The 14,674-nt window shown below is 41.4% G+C and overlaps 1 protein-coding gene across 2 annotated transcripts in view; it reads left to right on the top strand.

The window, feature by feature from the left end:
* The window catches only part of wfdc1 (WAP four-disulfide core domain 1), a 49,697-nt gene that overhangs the window by 7,904 nt on the left and 27,119 nt on the right, over nt 1–14,674 (top strand). The gene's annotated exons all lie outside the window — the stretch shown is intronic.

Raw genomic sequence — 14,674 nt, 5'->3', positions numbered from 1 at the left:
AGGTCTGGCAGAGAGAGTCAGTGGACTCGAAACGTTAACTCCGCTTTCCCTCCACAAAGGCTGCCAGACTTACTGAGTTTCTCCAGCTATTTCTGTTTTTGTTTCCGATTTTCAGCATCTGTGGATTTCTTTTGTTTTATTTTAACACTTGTTTTAAACTCTTAAATTGTGCTAACATTTGCAAGGCCTTTGAAAACCTGATATCTCGGTGGGGCATTCTGCATGGCATAATTAGGACTCGATCCTGTATACCAATTTCTATACAGAATACTAACATTTCTGCAGTTTTAAAATATCAGGATTGAAGCTAAAAAGGAGAGAGTTCCTTAGCCACAGTGAAGTGGAATTGATGAGAAGGGAGAGAAAAACATGATGTTTGAAGTAGTTTCAATACCTGAGGAATACACACACACACAGCATTGCTGATTAGGTAATAAAACCACAGCGCCGATAGTGCCAGTAACTGGTTCGAAATAAATTTCCCATTACTGAAGGACTAATGTTATCTTAACCCTGAATGTATCACAGCAAATGCTTTGCAAATCCAAACCTTACCATTCTCCCTTATCTGAAGTCAGTTTAGTGACTGAGCAGAGAGCAGCTTCTGATAGCTTGCCATTGTTTTGCAAAGGACTGTATGTCAGCCGGGGATGATGATAAGCTACCCCTGCTCGGAACAAAACATGTGAAGCTCCCCATCACTCACGAACTATGCTTGCTGCAAATCGATCCCTGGAATGTGAGGTAGCCTCTCTGCATTACACTGTGTCCCTTATCTTTATTTCCCTGCGTTTTTAATTTGTGTGAATTACAACTTCACTGACAAGTGAAATAATATAGCCGTCTAGAAAATGAGATAGATGCAGTTCGTGTTCTTTGGTTGAGGACATCAAAACAAAGAGAAACGTGGTGTCAATAGTACAGTAATGGTGCGGATTTAGTGAGGATTAAACATTAAGTTGGTAATAGCGTGACTAGGCCCATTATAAGTTGCAATATCTATATTAAATCATGCATTCTTCAAATCGCCTCTCCTGTCCAGTTGGGAGAAACTACAACTGGCTCCATTCCATTCCTATCTATTCTCTCATAGTGAAAAGGATCACATGCAACAGCTTATCTTGCTCCTCTGTTACATCTGTAGTAACTCAAAGATCAAACTGTTCCCTTCCTATTTCTGCCTCTGTTCAACATCCTCTGAAAGCACAATGCTGGTTGCCACCTTTGTGCTGCTGACATCCAGCTCTGTCTCACCATCTTCAGTGTCTTGCAATTAGTCTAATATCCAACTTTGGATGAGGGAAAATATCCCCTCATTAATTCACAGAAGTGTCACAGTGCAGAGGGAGGTCCTTCAGCCCATTGTGTCTTCACTGGCTCATTAAGTGAACGGAGTGGTAACCTCCTGCTTTTTCCCTATACCTTTGCATGTTACGTTTTTTTCAAATTGTCATCCAATGTCCTTTGAATGCCTCAACTGACATGTAGACACACACACACATGTCTGTGGCAGGTGTGACTTAAAACCCAGGTCTTCTGGCTCAGAGGTAAGGGCTCTACCACTGCACCATTTTGGAGAGACTGAAACTATTGTCTTTGGTCCTGTATTTCTGTCAGTCAGTCTGTCATCCATGACATGTCTGAGGCTGATCTGGCCTGTTCACAGTTTCTGAGTCCTATGTGTCACTGAGTTGAGATTCCAAGCTACTCACCTCTTTGCCTAAGACTGTTAACTGCTGCCACCTCCATTAAGTTACTCATTTCTCCCTCATTTCAGCTCATTCATGGCCTTGTCACTACTAGACATTCAGTTATATCAAAGCTGGTGTCTCACGATGAACAGTAAATGCTTGTCTTGCTAGTGACGTGCACATCCAAAATATTGAAGGCAGATGCGCTCACTTCTCTGGTGCTGAGCTTTTGATAAGGCTTAACATGTAGTACTTCATTAGTACTTACTTGTCGATTGTGAGGAGTCACCTAATGATTATTGTCTTTAAATACTAATGATTGCGAGGTGCAAAGCATGCTAATTGGTTGGGTTTGATTTATTCTGTTTGGTTTTGGTGTTCATGTTAGTTAAATGACTGAAACAACTTGTACAATTGTAGAAAAGGAAAGAAATAAGAATTCGGAATAACTGCCCTTCCAATCCAGACTGTGCTGGGCTTCACCATGAGGCTGGGAGTGTCAGGGGTCGAGTCATTCTATAAGGTGCTGCACAAAAGGCTGTTGCATGTAATAAAGGTGCAAGGCATTATGGGCAATGTACTAGCATGGATAGAGGATTGGTTAACGAACAGGAAGCAAAGAGTGTGAATAAATTAGTGTCGTTCTGGTTGGCAGTCAGTGACTAGTGGTGTGCCTCAGGGATCAGTATTGGGAGCGCAATTATTCACCGTTTACAGAAATGATTTGGAGTTGGGGGCCACCTGAGATGTATCAAAGTTTGCGAATGACACTAAGATGAGTACTAGAGCAAAGTGTGCAGAGGACTGTGACTTTGCAGAGGGACATAGATAGTTTAAGTGAGTGGACAAAGGTCTGGCAGATGGAATACAACGTTAATGAATATGAAGTCATCCATTTTGGTAGGATTAACAGTAAAAAGGGCTGTTACTCGAATGGTAAGAAATTGCAGCACACGGTGAGGCAGAGGGACCTGGGTGTCCTTGTGCATGATCACAGGAGGTTGGTTTGCAGGTGCAACAGGTAAATAGGAAGGCAAATGGAGTTTTGTCCTTCCTTGCTAAAGGAATTGAGTTTAAAAGTAGAAAGGTTATGTTGCAGCTGTAGAGGGTGTTGGTGAGGCCACACCTGGAGTACTGCGTGCAGTTTTGGACTCCTTACTTGAGAAAGGATGTACTAACACTGGAGGAGGTTCACTAGGTTGAGGGGGTTGGCTTATGAGAGACACTGAATAGACTGGGGTTGTATTCATTGGAATTTAGAAGAATGGCGGGGGGTGGGGTGGGGGGGGGCATGGGTATCTTATGGAAACATATAAAATTATGAAGGGAATAGATAAGATAGAAATAGATAGGATGTTTCTGCTGGCAGGTGAAACAAGGACAAGAGGGCATAGCCTCAAAATTAGGGGGAACTGGTTTAGGATTAAATCGAGAAGAAACTTCTTCACCCAGAGGTTTGTGAATCTGTGGAATTCCCTGCCCAGTGAAGTAGTTGAGTCTTCCTCAGTAAGTGATGGATAATTTTTTGAACAGTAAAGGAATTAAGGGTTATAGTGAGAGGGCGGGTAAGTGGAGCTGAGGCCATGAAAACTTCAGCCATGATCTTATTGAATAGCGGAGCAGGCTCGAAAGGCCAGATGGCCTCCACCTGCTCCTAGTTCTTATGTTCTTAAGTCCAGGCTGAGGTTGGGAGTTTGATGCCGCCCAGGGATGGGAGATTAAAATAAAAAGGTGAAACGAGAGAGAAATAAAGAAAAGAAATGGACGGAATGGCTGAGCTCTGACTCAGGAGTCCTACTCCTCCCCCATCTTGGGAGGATTAAGTTGAACAACTGGAAGGGGCCCTTGTTTTTAAGAAATTTCAAAGATCCAAAACCTTCCAAGAGTGGAGAGGAGGGAATCAGTGAGAAAAGCAACCACAAGCCAGGGAGCTGCAATTCTACAGCTACACGTCTCTTGGCGTAGGATGGTGTGTAGGTCCTTTTTTTTTCAAAAACAAAAGGATTTATCACCACTTTTGCAAGGAAGCAACTCAGTCTTTCAAAGGAATTCAAGTCAACACAAGTGCCTATCCAGAATGTTTGTCAACGGCCTATCTTCAGAGTTATCACTTCCTGGGCCAATGAAGTGCCCATGAAGCTCACCAATCCCTGTTAACAGTTTGCATTCTCTATAGTAACACTGGTGAAACAAGCTGTAGAATGACCATCTTGCTCCTGCCCTGCTACTCAGGTGGAATAAATGCTGCTTACTAAAGTGAAGAATCTCATTCATTACCATCTCATGTTGGGAAATCTTGGCCCGGGGCCTGTCAATGTTTAGCATGCACTAGAAGTGAGCAAGAATTCTTGCTGCCAGCAATTACTCTGAATCTGAGTTAATAAGACCTAATGTACAATTGCCCCTGATAGGATATGAATTCAGATGAGCTCTGTGCCAATTGTAACTGCAGGTGCTAAGTACGCAAGGGAAGGTGCCTCCTTAACTACAAATATAACAACAAACACAAACAATGAATTGTAGCAGACAAACCACTTTAAAAAAGGGCGTAATTCCAAAAGCGTGACTATACACTGAGGACTTCAATTATGTGAATCGATTGGAAAAGCTGGGGTCCTTCTTACAGAAAATACTGAGAGGGAATTTGATATACAGTGTGGGAGCAGACAATTTAGCTCATTATGTCCACATTGAACCTCCTAAGAACATTCCACCCAGACCCACCCCATCTTTGTAACCCAGCATTTTCTCAGGCCAATCCAACTAACTTGCACATTTTTGGACCGTGAAAGGAAAGCCATAAAGACACAGAGAAAGTGCAAACTCCACATAAACAGTAGACCAAGGGTGGAATCGAACCGAGGTCCCTAGCACTGAGGCAGCAGTATTAACCAGTGCTACCCATATGAGGTGATTAATTAGGGTGGTTAGAAAAACGTTCCCACTGGCGTAAAGGTTAAGAAAATAAGGACACCAATCTTGATAATTGTGACAAAATCAAAGACTGGAAGAGGAAAACGCATTTTTAGTGCAGTACTGCATGAAAAGGAGGTGGTATTGATTGTGGCATTTCTTAAAATCTGGTGAGGAGGTGTATTGACTCCCCTCTTTTAAATCTCCCCAGTGCTCACAGCCTGCACTTACAGCTGAATCTTCTTGTATTTTGGTAAAATATCAGTCTAATGGAGTTTCATGGAGGGCTCTTCTCTGAAATGCTGAGCAAGTTTTCTCTTGCCATCTTACCAAGCGGCTGTCATCAGTTACCGACCACGCCTTAATGGTGACCTAGTTATCTGATAGCCCATTCTATCACTTGCTAAAGTCAGATAAACCTGCCAGTTCCCAGTTACCCCAGGATTCCTGGCACCAACCCCATCTTTAAGAGGCTGCCCTGCACCATTCCTAACATTTGGCCTAGATGTGGGAGGGAAGGGGAAATTGGTGCCCCATTTTGTGAGTAGGCACCTAGAGGACAGGGATATGCAGAAGGGGAAGTGTCCTCTTCTCTCAGGACTGCCAGAGGAGGCTATGACACCAGACCATGGCAGCCTGGTCTGAGGTTGTTACCCAGGTGAATGAAGTCTCAGCCATGTGGAGGAATGCGGAACGGTATATGAAGAAGAGCAATGACCTTCTCTGCTAAGGACCACCATCTTCTCTCTGCTACCTCACATGTACCCTATCTCCACAGTTTCATTCAAACCCCACAAAAGCTCGTGCTCTACCATTTCGTTATTGCATGCAACATTGCGTCTCACTCAGTATGACCCTCCCAGACCCTTTACAGCTCTACATGCTCTTTGTGCTGACTCCTCCTTCAGAACACGACACCACCTTTCCCACACCTGTAGCGATAGTATCAACTGCCATCTCCTTTAATGCCTCCCTTTCTCTCATTCCAGGAAAAGACTGCTCACAATAGGGCAGAGAGAGCCAAGATGGCTGCTGCCAGTGTTACCTCTTACTTGATCTGCACTGCACGACCTCGAAGGGCATGGCAGAGCAGCAGAAGCCAATGTACTGGCTCGTCTACATCTGCCTGCATGGAAACTCCCAAGTGTCTTGACTTGAATGATGACCTCGGACAGGATTTGAGCTATAGGGAGAAGCTGAACAGGCTGGGACTGTTTTCCCTGGAGCGTCGGAGGCTGAGGGGTAACCTTATAGAGGTTTACAAAATTATGAGGGGCATGGATAGGGTAAATAGGCTCAGTCTTTTCCCTGGGATCGGGAAGTCCAGAACTAGAGGGCATAGGTTTAGGGTGAGAGTGGAAAGATATAAAAGAGATCTACAGGGCATCTTTTTCACACAGAGCGTGATACGTGTATGGAATGAGCTACCAGAGGAAGTGGTGGTGGCTGGTACAATTGCAACATTTAAGAGGCATTTGGATGGGTATATGAATAGGAAGGGTTTGGAGGGATATGGGCCGGGTGCTGGAAGGTGGGACTAGATTGTGTTTGGATATCTGGTCAGCATGGAGGGTTAGACCGAAGAGTCTGTTTCCATGCTGTACATCTCTACGACTCTATGACTCCTAGCTTTGTACCTGTACCAAATGACAAGGCAATGCAGAAGTACTGTGTACCTGGCTGCTCTCGCTGAGGGGGCAAAGTACAGAAATGCAAGGCAAGGCAAGGATGGTTTGAGGCATCCACTGAGAGAGCAAGCCAACAGCCTTGAGCTACACCCTGGTTCAATCCATAAGGTGGGAGCCTGTCCCTGTGGGTCAAAGTGTACTTGCAGCAGTCAAATGAAGTTGTTACTGCACTCTGAGGTGCAGCATAGAAGTGCAGGAGCACAGTGTAAGTGTTTAGGAAATGTGCCGTGAACATGGAGTGCCAAGAAGCGTGCCCTGAAATGTTGCCAGGTATCTGAAATGATGGCATAAAGGCGCAAACATAAGCCAGATGTCTGCTCAGACTTCCATGTCAGGAATTGTCGATGTCTAATTTCTATGGTAAGTGGTAGATTAGATTAGATTAGATTACTTACAGTGTGGAAACAGGCCCTTCGGCCCAACAAGTCCACACCACCCGCCGAAGCGCAACTCACCCATACCCCTAACCTAACACTACGGGCAATTTAACATGGCCAATTCACCTGACCTGCACATCTTTGGACTGTGGGAGGAAACCGGAGCACCTGGAGGAAACCCACGCAGACACGGGGAGAACGTGCAAACTCCACACAGGTAGGTTAGGGAGCTGCATATTAGTGAGGCTAGATTAGACTTAATTAGTCTGTTAACTAGCAGTAATCCCTCTTAATTACCATTTCAGTATTTGCTGGCAAAAATCTTTGTTTATTTATTATTTGGAGATGCTGGTGTTGGACTGGGGTGTACAAAGTTAAAAATCACACAACACCAGGCTATAGTGCAACAGGTTTAATTGGAAGCACTAGCTTTCGGACACAATTGTGTCCTCCACAACCACCTGATGAAGGAGCGGCGCTCCGAAAGCTAGAGCTTCCAAATAAACCTGTTGGACTATAACCTGGTTTTGTGTGATTTTTAACTTTATTTATTTACTTCTGGTTCTGACTTCATTGTTTCTAAACTTGATATCATTCATCTCCAAAATGTAAAACTTACTGCAGAGGTGTAAATCTACATAGAGGATGAGAGTTTCTTCATGCTTAGCTGGGTGGATTAAGTCTGTTGATTAACAGTGTTAACTACAGTTCAGACAATTTTATTTATTGCACATTAGTTTCATGAAATTTAATTAACTTATGTGATTGACTGATTGCTGCGATTTTAAGTCAGTGCTTTTTCTTTTTGAAATAATATCAGCCAATGAAAGTCCAAGTATTAAAATAAACTGGTGGAATTTGTAAGTCACCAATCTGTATTAGATCTGTACTGCAGCACTTCTAATAGGGAATTGGTGAAGCACCTGAGGGGAAAGTATTTGTAGGTTACAGAGAAACGTTAGGGGAGTGGATTTAGATCAATTGCTCTTAGAGGGAGCAATCAATGCCTTTTTGTCAGTATAGAAATTCATGGAGTCATCTACCCAGTTTCTCCATTGAATTCAAATGACAGGAGTTTGCTAAGAAGCATTGGAAATCAGATTGTAAACTGTGATTTAGACTCCATAGAAAACAGAAAATAGCAGTGTTGTTATATCAACGACTGATAAGGAATTGAAAAATAAGCAAAAGCGATTTTTGGTTGGCCCCTATGATACATTGATAACCTCCACACGGATAGAATCATGACTATTTTTCAACTGATCAAAGTTTAAATTTTTAATATGAGCTGCACATTGTCAAATAAACAGTGAGTTGCAATTTGAAGCAGATCGAAATGGAGAGATTTTTACAGAATTCCTAATGGACAGAATAATGCAGAGTTTAACCATTAGATCAAAGCATGAAGACTTTTAGAGGTGTAATTTGTCTGGTGCATTTTCTTCCAGAAAAATTTATTTTCTGTTTCATTTCTGTCATCTTTAAACTTGCAGTTGCATGAATTGCATCTTTAAGATTAGATAATTACAACCTGTACTTAAAATGTTTCATTGTGGAGGAAGTAAACTGAACCGTTTAGTGACCATTTAGTTTTACTGTACCATCCTTTAAAATGATGACTGTCATAATCTTGCATTGAAAATAGAACTATGAAGAAGGGCTAAGGTCAAAGTAGACAGAAATCGCTTTAAATATAAACCACCTGCTCTTAGATATGCTCTACGTAGTAATTTTCCATTTATCTTATTTATTAAGCTTGTCATTTTTAAGTTGTTCCTCCTTGAAGAACTGCTCAGTTACAATTAAGTTTAAAAAGGCACTAAATATGTATGCAAACTGTAATCATAGAATCCCTACAGCAATCCGTCCACTGCGTTCAAACTGAAGAGCATCCCACCCAGATCCACCCCCCTACTTTAACTCTACAAACATGCAATTTCCATTTTGTGAGGGAACAGATTCTGAGGAAGGGTCACTCAACCCAAAACGTTAACTCCGATTTCTCTCCACAGATGCTGCCAGACATGCTTAGCTTTTCCAGCAATTTCTGTTTTTGTTTCTGATTTACATCATCTGCAGTTCTTTCGGTTTTTATGGGATATATGGAACCTTTTCACTGGCAATTGACCTATTTTTGTTATAGGTCACAAACAACACATATTGTAAGAGTTGAATCATTCCATTTTTAAAATTTGTCAGGGGATGTAGGTGTTGCTGCCTAATCCAGCATTATTACCCATCCCTGACTGACCTTGAAAAGCCTTTTGAACTGTTGCCCTCCATGGGGTGTGGGAATGCCCACAAAGCTGTTAGGAAGGGATTTCCAGAATTTCCAGAATTTCAGTGACCGTGAAGGAGCGATAGTATGTGGTTTGGAGGGGAACTAAATTGATGCCTTATCAGCATTGGAAACTAGGGCAATGTGTTTGTTCCTGACATGCAGTGTTGCAATGATGGTGTAGAAAGAGTGAGAACAATGGCACCAGCTGAGTGTAATTTTAATTATTAATTTATAAAAAACTTCAACCAGCAACACTGGTGCCAGCCAACCTCTTAGTTAATCCCACCAATCCAGTCACTGCACTCCCCGCCCCACCCCCAACCCCTACTGTATGTACACTGATGCAGTCAGAAGGGCCATGGGGTGTAATATTCTCAATCAATTTGCAACACAGCATTTCATAAATTTCCCCTAAAAGGCTACATTAGTCACTTGTGTAACAGATGACCTTTTATCTAAAATGGTTGCTAAGTAATTCCAACATAACTTGCCTGGTAGAAGCTCTTGATGATCTCTGATCTGTCTATTACTTTCTAAGTATTTATTTTCTTCCTAATTACTTCCTTTGGTAATTTCCGTATGATTGGCAAAAATGTTTGAGCTGAGCTAAACAACTGCTAATTACTGTATCTGGATTTCCTCCTTCTATGAACCAAAGTATAACAAATTGCCTTAGATTATCGGCATTTATTCTGACTCTAAAGAGCTTTTTAAAAATTCATGGTTAGTTTATCTCTCTTTCTCTCTCTCTTATTTCCACATCACTTGTGATTGTGCTGCTAATGACTGTAGAATAATATTTAAAAATGTGTTAAGTATAAAATAGCTTATTGAATAGTTTTATACCTGAATTGGACTAAATACCCTCTGAACTGGTTACTTAGGTTTAAAGGCATTTAGGGATAGATACAGGAAATGCAGCTGAAGCTGGTTTTGCTCACATCCCATTAAAGAATAAAGAATAAAACAAATTTCAACAACTATGGTCTCTTGAAGATGCCATGTATAATTATCCTCACAGCAACATGTCTCAATGCCTTTAGAAACATAAGAACCAATACAAGATCAGTGAGTTGTATCCATTAGGCAGTTTACTTGTTGTTCAAGTCTTTCATTAGACCTGATCACCTCTCTTAATTAACAAGATCTGACATTCATGCTTCCTCCCTGAATAGACTATTCCACATACTTACTATGTACAGGATACTGATATTATATCTTAACTCTTCCAATTTAAACTGAATCTCATGTTTCATTGGTTGGAACTTTCAACTTCTAAGGGGACTAAAATTGACGATAGCTAAGTGGCTTCTTTTTAAACTCCCTACCCAGCCTTCCCTTCCATCATTGACAGTCATGCAAACATTCAAAGTGGCTTAAACTCAGGTTTTGTGTTGACCTGAAATTAGATTTTGATGTGGCATGCTATTTGCTGTTAGCTTTCCTTCTGCACTATCAGATCAAAATAGTTTTACCTGTCCATTCACAGAAAGTGTAAGTTGATAACGGATCCTTTGGAGGAAATGTGATATTTGGGCTCTGAGTGAACAGGACAACTAATTAGTCAGGCTAACTAGTCAGCTTGAAGGGCTGAGAAATAAAATGCTGATGTAAGTACAAATTAGTAGGAGTGAGTACAACATCAAGTTTGCAGATGACTTTAAAATCGGTGGTAAAACGAGTGGTTAGAATGATACAATGAATTAACAGAGGGATAAAGGCAGGTTCAGTGAGTGAGCAAAATCTTGGCAGATGGATCATAACGTGGGAAATGTGAGTTATGCACTCTGGCAGAAGAATAGTGGAGCTGAATATTATTTAAATAGAAAGACTGCAGAAATCTGCAGCACGGGGATTTGGGAGTACTAGCTAGATCAGTCCAAGAATACTCTGAATATTTTTGGACTCCTTATTCAAAAACAGATATAATGGCATTAGAGGCAGCTCAGATCAGGTTGACTTGATCACTGGTATGGAGCGATTTTCTTATGAGGAGAAGTTGAATAGGTTTAATTTGTATTTGTGGTGTTTAGAAGAAAGAGAAGTGACGTTATTGAAATACACAACATTGTTGGAGGACTTGACCAAGTTAATGTGGAGAGGTTAGAAAGGTCGAGGACTAGAATAGGGGATCTCAGAATAAGGGGTCACCCCTTTGAAACAGAGATGAGGAGGAATTTCTTCTCTCAAAAGGTAGTGAATGTGTGGAATTTCTTTACCACAGAGAGCTGTCAAGGTTGTCTCATTAAGAATATTTAATGCTGAAATCAGCAGATTTTTAATCGGTGAGGGAATCAATGAGTATCGGGGAAAAGGCAGGGAAGTGGAATTGAGGATTATCATGATCACACTGAATGGCAGAGGACACTCAATGGGCTGAATGGTCTACATTTTGTGTCTGTGTGCTTCCCTCACCTGTCAAAGGAGCAGTGCCCTGAAAGCTTGTGATTTCAAATAAACCTGCTGGACTTGAACCTGATGTCATGTGACTTCTGACTTTGTCCATCCCAGTCAAATACTGGCACCTCCACATCTCATTGGCAGTCAGTGTCCTTCTCTTGTGTAGCATAAATCATTGTGGTTGTTTGATATTTAGTATTCTTGTATTTGTCCGGATGAGCGCAGGACAAAAGCCTTTGCGCGCATCTGTCTCTTTTCAGTGGTGCAGTATTCAAATCATTAATACCTGACAGAACGAGACTCCACATTTCTAATGGTCAATGTTCAGTACCAGTGAAGTTAATTGGCAGTAATTAACAATAATCATGTCTTTAAGTATTTACACTTAAAACAGCAGGATTTAACTCCTGTGTCAAGTTTGGTTAACATTTAATGCACATCAATGGTGGCTGCCGTTTTGTAAAGAGGTTAATAAAATTGCACAACTGCATCAAATAAATGTGACATTACAATTCTTTCAGAAGGGACACTTTAGGATGTGACAGATATGCTAAACACACAATTTTCATCATGTCAGTGAATGAATGGAAGAAAATCCATTTCTGTCTCAAATAAGAGCAAAATACTGCAGATGTTGGAAATCTGAAATGCAGACATTGAATTTACTGTGACTTACTTAGATGTTATTTTAAGTTCAGAGGCTGGAAAGAGAGCCTTAGTACAGTAAGCTTTCAAAAAAGAGACAAAAATGGAACAAGCACATAACCCAGAGTTAACTCAAAGACTGGTGTAATAAGAGATGAGCCTTCAGACATATCTTTGTTTAAGGCAGTTCAAGACAGATTCTCTGTTCTGAAAATAACTTTTCTTGGCTGAAAATAATTTTTATAAATTGATGTTTACAATGCTGTGCAATGCTGAGACTTTAATTTATAAAATTCTGCAATGTTACAGCAGAGCAGCCTCATTCATCCTTTCTTTAAAGGAAATGTTTTAATCATTGTCAATCAAGCATTCAGTTTCCTCCAGTACTTCCTGTGGTTCCTCTCTCACATTTTTGGAGCCAATTTTTAATTCAGGAGTTTTCAAAGAGAGATGAGTTGAATCAAAGATTCAGAGCCAGGAAAGTCGCCACCGCAAACACATAATTACCCAAGGAGAACACACACAGCTCTTTTAAATTATAATTGCTCAGTCACATGCTGCCTGTACACTCACTGCACTCCAAGAATAACTTGTTTTGTGAAGTTCTTTGAAATGTTTTTTGCAACAGTAATGACTGCTGCACAATAATTTTACTCATAATTCCGCAAGGGTTTAAGCAAGACAGCCCCTGCTACCAGTGGGAGATTTGCCTCCAACCAAAGCAAATCTGGAATGCTGCTATGCTACGGTTTTCTAATGATTCAAATGGATTTTGCAACATGCTGGGCAGATTTAGGGTTTGTCCTGGCAATGGGGTGAGAATCCCAACAGCAATGTAGACTTACAATGTATGTAGCCCCAGCCAATGTAAAAATAGTTGTGTTGTCACTGCCACAGAATAAACACATCTGAAAGGGTGCACAGATGCGCATTAAAGGGCACATTTATCCTTCATAACAAAAAAACGATTTACATCAGCCGGGGAATGGGGGCGTTGCTGTAATGTCACTGGACTGGTAATCCAGAACCACAGCTTAATAGGGACATGGGTTTGAATTCCACTGTGTCAGATGATGAAATTTGAATTCAATTTTTAAAAAAAACTAGATTAAAAGCTAGCTTAATGGTGATCTTACAACCAGTAGCAATTTTTTTTTAAACATCTGGTTCATTCATGTTCACCAGGGAAGGAACTCTGCCATCCTTACCTGTTCTAGTTTACATGTGACTGCTTACCCACAGCAATGTGGATGACTTAACTACCACTTAGGGATGGACAATAAATACTGGCCTAGCCAGCTATGCCCACTTCCCACAACAAATATAAAAAGTTAATTGAGTTAATTTCATGCCAAAAACAGTGCATCAAGCTAGCATACCTGAGGTTATTGGTCCTTTTCTCTCAGGCATACAAAATAGTGTATTGGGAGACTAATTCCTCTTCACTACCACAGAGTTTCTCATAGCTTGCCAATGGCGCATTGGCGTCTGACATACTGTTCTGTTGAGGGTGCTGCCAAGGTAGGTATATCTGGTGACAGTGTCAAGCCTTTGTCCACTGATAATGGTTGGCTTGGTATATCGTTGATGTTGGGCAGGCTGGTACAAAAGCAGAACGTTTGAGGTGAAGACTCTTGAGCAGTATGTACCAAGTCAAACAAGAGAGCGTGATTCCTGAAGAAGGGCTTATGCCCGAAACGTCGATTCTCCTGTTCCCTGGATGCTGCCTGACCTGCTGCGCTTTTCCAGAAACACATTTTCAGCTCTGATCTCCAGCATCTGCAGACCTCACTTTCTCCTCAAAGAGAGCGTGGTGCTCTGGCCATCATTTTAGGAATTGAAACTAGGCAGTTGGGAGGAATGGCAGTAGGAAAGCATTTTGGTGGTGATGATCAACAAAATCACGAAAAAGGAACAAAGAAGCAGTGTCCGTAGCAAGAGTAATTTTACAAAGTGGAGGAGTGAGTTCGCAAAAAGTAGACCGGAAACAGCTACTTGAAGGTGAATCAGTACCGGGGCCATGGAAGGCATTGAAAAGGGATATTCCAATGGTTCAGGTTAAACATGTTCCTGCTGTGATAAAGGCCAAATCCAGAGCCCCCCAGACGTCAAAGAGCTGACAGGAAAGTAGAAGAGAGAGGAGGAAAACTTATGTCTGACACCAAGAACTCCAACTACAGAAGTTAAGAGGAGTATTGACAGTAGAGGGTTAAAGTTAAGGAAGCAAAGTAGGAGCATGAAAGAATACTAGCAAGGTCAGGCAAAGTTAATTTAGATGTTTTATTATTAAGAGAATAACTAAGGAAAGAGTCGAGCTCATAGTTAGCCTGTTTGGTCTTTTATGCGTAGAGGCAGAAGACATTGGTGTGATTCTTACTAAACACTTTTGCATCTATCTTCACAATGTGGGAATGGTGCAGGTATTGTGTTTAAGGCGAGGTGTGACGTATTGGGCATGATAAACATAGGGGGCTGAATTTGACAATATTTTGACCACGTGTAATTTTTTTAGCTGTTTGGAGGGTTTTTCTCTGAGAGTCCAAATGGATTTCCTCATCCCTCATTAGCTACTGATGAGGCCCTAGGCTGCCCCTCTCCCTGACACCAGCCCGATTCTTCCATTCGCTGTAGTCAGAAGTGCTTGCCATTGTTAGGATATCACGGACTAACACCTGCCAT

Source organism: Chiloscyllium plagiosum, unplaced genomic scaffold (genome assembly GCF_037043375.1).
Source record: "Chiloscyllium plagiosum isolate Xiang-an unplaced genomic scaffold, Cpla_swu_hap1 HiC_scaffold_17, whole genome shotgun sequence".
NCBI classification, from domain to species: Eukaryota; Metazoa; Chordata; class Chondrichthyes; order Orectolobiformes; family Hemiscylliidae; genus Chiloscyllium; species Chiloscyllium plagiosum.
Note: the sequence above shows the minus strand (reverse complement) of the source record. Positions and strands in the feature narration are given on the sequence as shown.